The following is a 12,498-nucleotide window of genomic DNA, read 5'->3' as shown; positions in this document are numbered from 1 at the left end:
TAAAAATAACACAAGTTTGGACTACCTCGGTAGGATTTAATATTCATACTCTAGGTGGAACCAAATTCAGCACAGACCTGGACCCTTTTGAGACCAACCCCGAAGCAAGCTAGACTATGTCCCGAGGAGAGTGCATGGAACAGACCAGAGAAGGTGGGCTGTGTGGGCCACTCCCGAATCTACCCTTTGTTGGCTGTGTTACTTTGGACTGCTACTTAACCTCTCTGATCCTCTGTTTTCTCATCCGAGAAATAAGAATAATTAGACACTTTCTCTAACTGAGATAATCATGTAAATCATAATGCCCATCTCCAAGTAAGCACTCAGCAAATTCGTTAAATTATTCTTACTCTTATCATTGTGCTGAAAAAGAGATTCCGGCAAAACAAACATGGTGGCTCCCTTCAGATCCATATCATATGAGAGATGGGATAGGGCCACTGAGCTACAGGCGGAGCTGAGGCTGGTGGTGGGAGATGAAGGGAAGGCGGCGGGCATAGGGAGGGGCACCGCTAAAGAAGAGACACCCCTGCCTCCAGTTTGATTCTGATGTGGAATTTCTGGATCCCATATTGAGAAACACTGCTTTAAAAGTGTGAAACTTCTGTTCAAAGCATACAACTGTGGAGAAAACCATTCAAGGCGTCACAGAGCAAACACCTGCACTGAAGGGAATTCAGCTCCAACCTCTCCCAACTCCCGGATTTCTGCGGTTCTTTCTCACGCTTTCTGCAGCTTCAGTACTAAATGACATAATAGGATTCCACACCTTCCCGGTACCCGAGCTTATAAAATATCCTCTAAGAAGCCTCTTGCCCTCCGGGGGAGCTAGCTAGGCCACCTGAGCCCAAGACCAGTCTGCAGCCAAGGCTGGGGACATGAGGAGGGGAAGGGAGGCCCCTCCCAAACCCCACACACCCCAGAAGCCCCTCTCCCACCAGGGGGGCCAGCGTTCAGCATCCCCAACAAGCGACGTGAGTCAGCAGAACAGAATATCCCCCCTCCAAGGACCCCCAACCGCGATGCCGAGAACACACCTGCGAACCGCTTCTCCAGTCGGGATGTGTGTGCTACAGGCCCAAACCACTGAGCTCACGTCAGGGACCGGGTGCCCCTCACAGAATGTCCTTCCTTCACTTCAGTCTGCAGAGCCCTTCTTTCAGCCTCACACTACTCCATTTTTCCCTCTGATTATAAAAGTAATACATGCTCATTGTACAGTACAAAATATGGAAGATACAGAAAGGTAGCTTTTCATCTCCCTTAATTCCACCAACTAGAGCCAAACAATGACTATTTTATGTACTTAATATATACAGAACATTTATTTTACAATATTGGACTTACAGGATTTCTTACAAGTAGCATCCTTGCTGTCACTTTTTATTACATGATGCAAATTTACCAACTCATTAGGTATTCTTCAGATTTATGTCCATGGTATTACACTACACAGATAGGGCTTGCTGTATTGGACAATCCCCCATTTTAGCTATTTATGTTGTCTCCAATCTTTTGATATAATTTACAACATTGAAATAAAAATTATTGTATGCAGCTTTAAAAAAATTTTTTTAGGATAAATTCCTAGGAGAGGTTTATTGCTAGGTCAAATGGTTTAAGCATCAAGAATCTTGATTAAAAAGTAGTAAAAGTACCTCCAGAAAATCCTACCAATTTACTCATACGTGGATATGAGAGTTTTTGTTATCACTCAGCCTTTTGCCAATCCTGGGCTGGTTGTTATCTCGATATTTTATCTCTGCCAATTTGATCATTAAAAGCTATTAATTTAATTTTACTATGAATTATTTGATTACTAGTGGGGTTGAACCCTTTTCTTACTCTCATTGGCCATTTGTCTTGCTTCGCTGAATTGTCTATTGATGCCATTTGCTCGTTTTTCTCCTTGGATATTCAACTTTTTCTTACAGATCCTTAGAAGCATTTTTATATTTAAGAATTTTACCTCTTTGCCTGTCATATGTGAATTTTTCCCAGTATAGTTTGTTTGCATTTTGACTTGAAGTACTATTTTTAATTTGCAAATATTTAAAATTTAATATAGTCAAACATATCAGCCTTTGAATTTATAGGATCTTATTCTCTCTTAGATCAGATAAATGCTGCTCTGTTTTTTTCCCCCGATTCTCTTTTTCTCACATGGAATTATTTAATCCATGTGAGAAACGATTTAATGTCTGATGGGAAGTAGAACCCGAACTCTTCTTCTCCAAATACCGACATAGTGTCCCAGCACCATTCAGTGCAGAACCCATGCTTTTCCCACTAATGTGAAATGTACCTTTTATTACATACTAGATTATTTGAAAATATTACATCTGTTTCTGTTTTCTTTTTTTTTCCTGTTGACCTACTATTTTCACATTGATTTAATATTTCTTCACAATACCTTTAATCTAGGACAGCAAATATACCATTAATGTTCTTTTCTAAAAATGTTTGTCTATTTCCACTTATTTGTTACTTCTTTAATTTAGAATCACTTGGTCAAGTTCCAAAAATATCCTTACATGATTTTCGTTGCGATTACATTATATATTTTTTATTGAAGTATGGTTGATTTATAATATTGTGTTGTTTCAGGTGTACAGCAAAAAGTGATTCAGTTTTATACGTACATATTTTTCAGATTATTTTCCATTATAGGTTATTATAAGATACTGAATAGAGCTCCCTGTGCTGTACAGTAAATCATTGTTGTTTATCTATTCTATGTGTATAGTAGTTTATTAATTCCATACTCCTAATTTCTCCCTCCCCCCTTCCTTTCTTTTTTGGTAACCATAAGTCTGTTTTCTATGTCTGTGGGTCTGTTTCTGTTGGAGTTACATTATATTTTTAATTAGTTAATTATGGGAAAGCTATGTCTTTATAATAATGAGTCTTTACGTTTGGGAACATGGCATATCTTTCCATTTTGTCAAATGAAAAAATTTTGGCTTTTTGTTATAGGAGCTCTGCACATTTCTTAAATTTATTCCCAGTTGCTTTATATACTATAATGAATATAATCTTTTCTCCTTTAAAATTTTCCAACTAGTTGTTGCAAACAGGTAGAACACCTATTGGTTAATGTTTTTGCACGGTAACTAGCCAATTTAGTACAAACTATCTAAATAGTTCCAATAGCATTTTCAGTTTATTCTCTTGAGTTTCTTTAGGTGGACAATCAAATCATCTACAAATTGTAATAATTTTTTTCTTATATTTTGGAGATGTATATTATTGCTCATGTTTTTCTCGTCTTATTGTATTGTCTAAAGCTTGTAGATCAGTGTTAAAGTGGGAAATGAGCTCCCTTGCTTCATTCTTAAGTTTAATAGAGATATATTAATTGTTTTACTCTGATATCTGATGTTAGGTTTTAGTTTAAAAGACAGAATACTTACCAAGTTAAGGAAGAATCATTCTATTCCTAATCTGCTAAAACTTTTATAAAATCATGAATAGAGTCTCTTAGAAATTTATCAAGATAAACTTTTCTTTCTATCCTTAAGCTTATTGATGCCATAAATTATACCAACAGTATCCTGTATTAAGCCATCATCTCATTCCTGAAATCAAGGTGTATTATTCTTTCAACATTCTGCTGGATTTGATTAGGTAGCATTTTCTTTACAATTTAGTGCATCTTTATGCATAAGTGAGATTGGTCTGTAATTTTTCATGCTACTTTGGTCAAGATTTATATAAGAATTATGATAACTTAGTAAAATTAATTGGGGAGGTTTTTATTTTGCATGTGAGTGAACAGACATGAAACAACATGAAAACTATCTATTCCAAAGCAATAGTGCGATACCACTTCGCACCTATTAGAATGGCCAAAGTCCAGAACATGGACAACACAAATGCAGGCAAGGAGTGGATCAAAAGAAATTCTCATTCATTGCTGGTGGAAATGCAGGATGGTACAACCACTTTGTTTGTTTGTTTGTTTGTTTTGCTGTGTCTTTAGCATTTATTTTATTTTTATTTTTGGCTGCGTTGGGTCTTAGTTGCAGCACGCAGGATTTTCACTGAGGCATGCGGGATCTTTCGTTGCAGCACGCGGGTTCTTCGTTGTGGTCTGCAGCCTTCTCTCTGGTTGTGGTGCGTGGGTTTTCTCTCTCTAGTTGTGGTGCAAGGGCTCCAGGGCCCATGGGCTCTGTAGTTGTGGCACGCGGGTTCCAGAGGGCGTGGGCACTATAGTCTGCAGGCTCTATTTGAGGTGCAGGAGCTCAGTAGTTGTGGCACTCAGGCTTAGTTGTCTTGAGGCATGTGGGATCTTAGTTCCCTGCCCAGGGACCGAACGCGAGTCCCCTGCATTGTAAGGAGTATTCTTTATCACTGGACTACCAGGGAAGTCCCAATACAACCATATTAGAAGACGATTTGGCAGTTGCTTACAAAACTAAACATACTCTTACCATACAATCCAGCAATCATGTTCCTTGTTATTTACCCAAAAGAGTTGAAAACATATGTCCACACAAAAGCTTGCATGTGAATGTTTATAGCACCTTTATTCTCAATTGTCAAAACCTGGACGCAACCAAGAGGTCCTTCAGTAAGTGAGTGGATAAATAAACTGTGGTGCATCTAGGCAATGGACTGTTACTCAGCATTAAAAAAAATGAGCTATCAAGCCATAAAAAGACATGGAGAAACCTTAAATGTGTATGACTAAGTGACAGAAGCCAATCTGGAAAGGCTACACACTGTATGATTCCAACTATATGACATTCTGGAAAAGGGAAAACTATGGAGACAGCAAAGAGATCAGTGGTTGCCAGGGGTTGGGGGGTGGAATAAATAGATGAAGCACAGAGAATTTTTAGGGCAGTGAAACTACTCCATATGATACCATAATGTATATGTGTCCAAACCCACAGAGTGTACGACACCAAGAGTGAACCATGATGTAAACTATGGACTTTGGGTGATAATGATGTGTCAATGTAGATTCATCCTTGGTCAGAAAAAAAAAAAGAAGTATCCTTCTGATTCTGCTGGAGAGTGTTGATGATGGGGCCGGTTACACATGAGTGGAGCAGCGGGTATGCTGGAAAGCCCTGCATCTTCCCTTCAGTTTTGCTGTGACCTAAAACTGCTCTAAAAAATAAAGTCTATTAAAAAATTATCCCTTCCCTGGAAGTTTAAAAGAATTTGCCATTAAAACTCCTGTATCCTGGACTTACGTTTCTGGTTTTGAAGTAATTCTTTGACAACGTGAACAGTTTATTCCAGGGACATCCATCTATCCATGCTTTAAACATCTTATTGAGCCTGTTCTGCCAATCTGTATTTTCCCAGAAAATAATCCAATGTATGAAAATCTACAAATTTACAAGCAGGGTGTTACATTACAACCATATTCCTTCTCCTGTTTACTCCTAATAAATTCAGCTCCATGCTCAGATCTCCTTGTCCATTTCTAATATTATCTATTTGTATTTTCTCTTTTTTATTTACCTTTTTAGATATCTTTATCATTTCTTCCCAAACAACCAGTTTATGGATTTACAATCCCTTTGGCTATTCCTCTATTTTCTAACAACGCGCTAATTTTTTTTTTTTTTTTTTTTTGTGATACGTGGGCCTCTCACTGCTGTGGCCTCTCCCGTTGCCGAGCACAGGCTCTGGATGCGCAGGCTCAGCGGCCATGGCGCACGGGCCTAACCACTCCGCGGCATGTGGGATCTTCCCGGACCAGGGCACGAACCCGTGTCCCCTGCATCGGCAGGCGGACTCTCAACCACTGCGCCACCAGGGAAGCCCCATCATCCTGATCTTAATGGATGAGGAAGAGGGAAAGGCAGAGAGCACAGCACGAATGAAAAGACAGACATGAGCACGGTCAGGACAGACACACAGCCCAGGGAGCCTTCGTCTCGGCCCCCAAGGATGGGGGGCCCCATGGGGGTCTTGCCTCCCAGGCCGGTCCTTACCAACATTCATGGAGAGCTCTGATTAAAACCAGGTGGATCTCTCTCTCTCTCTCCCCCTCCCTCCCTCTCCCTCTCTCTTTCCCTCCCTCGCCCCCTCCCTCCCCCTCTCTCCCTCCTTCCCTGCTCCTTATCTCTCTCTCCTTTCCCTGTCTCTCCCTCCCTCCCCCCTTCTCTCTTGCCCTCCTTCCCTCCCCCTTCCCCTCTCTCTCTCCCTTCCTCCCTTCCCCTCTATCACTCCCTCCATCCCTCTTTCTCCCTCAGTCTCTCTCTCTCTCTTCTTCCCTCCCTCCCCCCCTCCCTCCCTCATTCCCCTTCTCTCTCTCCTTCCCTCCATCCCTCTCTCTCTGCTTTCGATTCCTCCCTCCATCCATCTCTCTCTCTCTCTCTCTCTCTCTCATTCCCTCTCTCCCTCTCCCTGTCTCCCTCACTATATAGATCTATTGCTTCTGAAAAAAAGAAAAGAAAAACTTTCTCTAAAAATGAAAAAAACACTGTTTAAAAAATCTTAAAGCAAAGCTCTTGAATCATGGAGATTCCAAATAAGAATCTCATCGCCCTCTACACAAACACGTACTTGAGGTTCTCAGAGTCGTTTTCTCCGCCCAGACAGAGACAGAGAGCACAGACTCGGTGACGGAGGGCCAGAACTCATGGACGGCCAGGGCCTCCACGCTGCCAGCAGCTGTCCCCGCGTGTCTGCCAGCACTCATGGCTGCCACGGCGGCACCGTGCACAAAAGTCACACTAGGAAGTAAAGCCAGTTTAAGACAAAGTCTCGAAGTCTTTCTTTGGACTGCTTCTCATTCCAAATGAGCTTCCACTGTTGACTGTGGCTTTGTGTGGCCCGGCTCTGACGTGGCAAACTCCTAGGCTCGAAGGAGAGGAGGAGGGGCATTAAAGGCATCGCCCACGAAGCAAGCGCTTCCCTTGTAGCTGAAGGGGAAGACGCCCCTGCTCCCGTGACCGTGACCCACACCAGCTCTGCGGCTGGGCTCCGAGGCTGACACTTGGGTGTCCCATGACGTTATGCACCCCACGTAACACCAGCCACCAATGTCCTACCCTGGGCGGTTTAATCATTTCTTGCAAACAATGCAAATGGAAAACAAAGTTATTTTGACCAGCTCAGCGGCTGAAAGGCCTTGGCTGCTTCGTAGCAGACAATAGAAGAAAGACTGCAAACAGAGGGGAAAGAAAACATGATTAAATCACAGAGGTGACATTAAATCAATAGAAGCAGTGTGAGATCGATACTCCTTCGCTCCGGGGAACAGCAGTGGGCTTGTGCATATTTTCAGATTTTTCCAAGATTGCTTCCTATTTGAACTGTACAAAGGGAGACTTTGGCAGGGTGGGGATGTGAGAGAAGATGGGGAAACTGCTATCTTCCTAAATGTCTAATTAGGTTCTTCAAGTATGGTTATATGTTTCTCGCTTGATCCAGCAGTTCAGCCGATCAGTTCCAGCCCTGTGCACATATGAGACGCCAATACCAATAATAGCACGGGCAGCTGGGCAATTACCAGATAAAAGTTACTCTGGGTGAACCAATCGGAAAACGAAGGCGCTGCCATTCGCCACTGTGATGCCCAGGCTGACGGAAATCCAGGTCATGCAAACAATTCCCTTTCGACACACTAGCTCTGCATCACTTAACATTATGGGTGGACCAGGGTTCACAGAACAGACTCCAAAGCTGCAGAATGGCAAACTCAACGAATCCATGTTTTAGCCAAGGAAGTATCAGCAAAGAGGAAATGTCAAACTGAGAAGAGGGTCCCTGGGTTCTAGCACTGATTCTGCGGCTAACTAGCTGAGGACCTTAAGCCTCTAAGCTCTCTGGGCCTTCCTTCTTTTCATCTCTAAGACGAGGCTGCAAAAAAAGATCTTAACATCTTTTTTAACCTCAAAATTCTCATTCTCTAAAAACTGAACTAAAATTCCCGTGAGTCATTTGTGGCTGGTGATAACCAAACCAGGGGGAGGAAAAGCTATTGGGACATTTTTCAAGCACTCTGGACAAATCATACCTAAGCAGTATTAAACTCACCTAAACGAAATGTTTTATCGGTAAAGAAAAAACACACCAGCAGAAGCTACACACTGCAATCGATCTGAGCTCGGAACGGCGTCAGGATATGGCCATGGGTTTGCATCTGTTATTAATAGGAAGGCTGAATTTTCAGGACAAAAATAACATTATCCTCGGAACTAAGGAAATGTGAAGCTGTAAATAAAACATAGGCAGTTGCCCGCTGAGAGAAGAGTGTATCTGATACTGCTCTTCAAAAGGTTTCACTCCTCGGGACTCAGTGACTGTTCTGGTCAAAAATACTCCTGGATTCCAGTCTGGGGGTGGGGAGTTATAATTCAGCAATAGGAAACCTGGGCTGATTGTCCAGAAATTCTGAAAACAGATTCATGAAAACGGAATACCTGTCTGTGAGGAGTGGAGAGAAAGGGCACTGGTCCCACCCGTGAGCCGTCCCTGGTAGCCCAGGAGAGGCAGAGGCCAGCAGCAAGCGCCGAGGGCAACGTGGTCCGGCCTCCCTGCCTGGGACATCTGTGCCATGAGGAAGGTCTGGATTCCACATCCATCCATACAGGAGGTGGAGGTGGGAAGAAAGACAGGAGAGCCAGGTGCCCAGGCCCACAGCCAGACTTCCATCATCTAAGACCTGAGGCAAGAGCTGCAGCCTCTGAGCCCATCTCCTCCCAGGTAACAGGTGTACTCACCTGCCTCCCAGGTAACAGGTGTGCTTACCTGTTTCCCTGGCTACTGGAGGCCAGAGACCCCAGAAGGGTGCTAGGAGGTCGACTCACCTCAGACAGGTCTGCTTAAGGTCATTCTTGTACCCATTCTTGTCTTTTTTTTTTTTTCCAACTTTTTGGCATTTTAAACATTCTAGACCATGTTTGTCCATGGGCACACGTGGCTCATTTTTACACTTTTAATAATTCTCCAAAATGCAGCATTTTGTGAATGATGCAATGCTTAGTATCCACCTGAGTGATTCTTTTAACTTATTGGCTTTAAGGATGTTTCTTCAAATAATAGCTCCAATTTCATTTTTCTTTTCAGAATTTGTTATGGGTTGAATTGTGTCCCCCTCAAATTCATACGTTGGAGTCCTAATCCCCAGGACCTCAGAAGGTGACTGCATTTGGAGATGGGGGCCTTTAAAGAGGTGATGACAGTAAATGAGGTCATATGGGCGGGCCCTGATCCAGTGTGACCTGTGTCCTTGTAAGAAGAGGAGATCAGGACACAGACAGGCACAGAGGGACGGCCGTATGAGGACACGGGGAGAAGACGTGATCTACACGGCAAGGAGAGAGGCCTCAGAGGAAGCAGCCCTGCCGACACCTTGATCTTGGACTTCCAGCCTCCAGGGACCTAACACAGAGTGAGTGAATAAACCCAAACATCCAGGGAAGAGGAGGAGCCATGAGTGACAGGACCGTCAGGTGACGTGATTGTCGGTCGCCCAGCGCGTTGGAGCTAGACCTCCATGCCAGGCAGCCTCGACTGCCCGGGAAAGCAAGCCCCCCAGATGCTCACTGTGCAGCCCAGCTGGGGGTGTGCTTGGCAACCCAGAAGCTCCAGGGAGAGGACAGCAGGAGGAAACAGCATTCCAGGCCAAGGGACACGTTTGCCGTGTTCAGTGGCAAACGGGAGGCGCGTTTGGGCGGAGGGCGCGCCTGGATCAGCCGCGGGGAAGGGAAGACAGTGTGAGGAAGGGGGTCAGAGGTCCCGCTGGAAACCTGGGCTCTGGGCACCTCTTCGCACAAAGCGGTGCTGCCTGTTCGTGAAGACTGATTACCCTCCCCTTCACCCGCTTCTGAGAAGACACGGCTGAAGAATGCACGTTTCTTATGAAGTAAAAAAAACTTTTATGGATCCTCGAAGTTCTTTCAAGGGGAAGGAGAGTGACTGAGGCCACGCCCAGTCGGCGGAGGCTGGCATTCAGGAAGATAACCTCTGCCCCCAGACGACCTCTGGCCCATGAGCGGAGGTGAGACGGGACAGGACTGGCTGGACGACAAGACACTTGAAAGCCCACCTGCCTCCAGGACTGGCCCCCCTCCAGGTCGTAGGAGGACAGCCTGCAGCAGCTGGACGCCTGCATCCCCACCCTGCATCCTGCCCGGCCTGCCCTGCAAGCTCACCAAACCCCAGTAAAATCACAGCCCTCGGGCTGTGCCTTCTCGTGAACTTTCCCTGCAAAGTCAGTTCATTAATTCGAAGCCAAGGGACCAAGACTGACAGTGGCCCCAGCCGTGCGTGCACAACTCCACAGAATATTTATAAACCAAGTCAGACCTGTGCTTTGAAGAGGGCTGAGGCCCTGGGGACCTCAGGGCCTCAGCCTGGTCCATTTCATGAGCTCAGGGGCCCCACGGTAGATGAGACCCAGCCTGGGACCCATGAGGCTGCCCTGCCCAGCAAAATCCGGGCCTCTGAGAGCCTCAGAGGAAAATGGGACACACTCCATCCCCAGGGGTAATGCCCCTCTTTGGAAAAACTGAATTCAAAGTGAATTTGTGCTACTGATACCCTGGGGACCCTTTACCTTGATAACAGCAGACAGTGGGGGAATTGCAGAAAGAGCTCCATTCTGAGTCAGAGGGGGCTTGAACGGCTAGTTCATACTCGCTGTTCCTGAGGGCAGGAAACACATCTTTCTTAGCTTTGTGTCAACAAGAGCTCCAGGGTGTGTATCCTCCCACGAAGTACACGCTCATTAAACATTGCTGGATGAATGAGTGAATGAATGAATGAACGAATCCTCGTGAGGGGGACGACCGAGCAGATGCTCACCCCTAGAGAGCACGTGGGCAAACTTGTCCTGTGAAGGGCAGATGGCAAGTACTTGTCACCAGGTATCTGTGGGGGGACTGATTCCTGGACCCCCGTGGATACCAAAACCCAAGGATGCTGCAGTCCCTTATATAAAATGGCATATGGTACTTGCGTATAACCTACACACATCCTCCCATACACCCTAAATCGCCTCTAGATTATTTATAACACCTATACAGTGTAAATGTTGTGTAAACACTTGCCAGCCTGAGGTTAATTCAAGTTTCGCTTTTTAGAACTTTCTGAAATCTTTTTCCAATAAAATTTGCGTTATGGACTGAAATTTGAATTTCATATCATTTTCATGTGTCATGGAATATTTTTCACCTTTTGATTTTTTTTTCAACCATTTAAAAATGGAAAAACGACTCAGCTCAACAGTCACATGAAAACAAGTTGCCAGCCAGGTTTGCGGACCTCTGATCCGGGACGTGGTTGAACAAGATACTGCACGACCCAAGGAATCCTGCAGAAGGAGGGAGGCCAAGTCACACTTTTCAGCCACAGAGCTCATCGTAGGAACACAGATCCTAAACCCAGGTGGAAGTTGCCCCTGAAGCCAAAACCACGGCCAGGGCTGCACCTCCCCCTGCTACCACCCCCTGCAGTTAACACAAGCTAGAAATAACTTTCATTTAAAGCTACATGCCTGACATTTTTGAGCTTGTTTGTTATACAGCATAACCTTGTCTGTCCTGATTGATACAGCCTCTATACTTTGAAGTTTTCAGCTTTGGAAACTATGTGTTTGTGACACATTAAGAAAAGTGAGGGTCGTCTCACTCACACTGCTTCTCACAACCCCCCAAACGATACGGTAGCTATGTTTTTAGTTTTAGTCCTCCTCTTGCTCACGTTGATACATTTAGATGATACACTTTATTTCTTCCACCAACTTTAAAGGTACCTCTTGATTTTCGACTCTACAAATCGGGGAAGCAAATAAAACTCCCCCCTCCCTCCCCTCCACTGTCTCTGCCACTTTTACCAATTACAATCGTATTTTTACACTGTCAGGAATACTAACGTTGGCATTCGCTCTTGAACCCATAATTAAGTCTTCTGGGCTTTATTCCTAGCCTGATTACCAAAGAGAAGTAGAAGTTTTTAAACAGTTAAGTTCATTTATATGATGATGACTGTGTAAAGATTGTTCCCTGCAGATAAGGGTTTTATTCTCTGTGTATCCAATGTCAGGGTCCTCTGCTGACCCAGGGAGACTGCTCCTAGCATCGATCGAGGTTACACACCAGAGTGAAAGTGGCTGTATTCTGAGTGTCTGTGGGAAGTCCCCGGATGGATCGTAAAGGACCCTGTTCTTAGAAGCCTGCTGCCTGTGCTCTGCCCTGGATGGGAGGGAGATGCACAGAAGGTAGGATTGGGAGTCTTCCCAGGACAGACTGGGAAATAACGCACACATATGGAACATCAGACACAGGTGTTTTATGTCATCTTTCGGGTGACATAAAACATAGAGAGCACAGCCTGGCAGGTCGTCTGGACTGGCGTGAGCTTCCGGATGACAACTCTCACGTGCGGGGCGTGTAGGACACTTTCGGAGGTGGGTGAGCTCCCCTGGCCGCCCGGCTCCCTCCCTCCGCACGAGCTGGACAGCTCCACGCCTCGGCTTGGCCTTCCTCAAGTTCCTGCTCGGCTTCTCCGGCTCTCTGGCCTGAAGGT

The sequence above is a fragment of the Mesoplodon bidens genome, assembly GCF_964165515.1.
Source record: "Mesoplodon bidens genome assembly, chromosome: 9".
NCBI lineage: Eukaryota > Metazoa > Chordata > Mammalia > Artiodactyla > Ziphiidae > Mesoplodon > Mesoplodon bidens.
The sequence above is the reverse complement of the archived record's forward strand: the minus strand, read 5'-3'. Positions refer to the sequence as shown.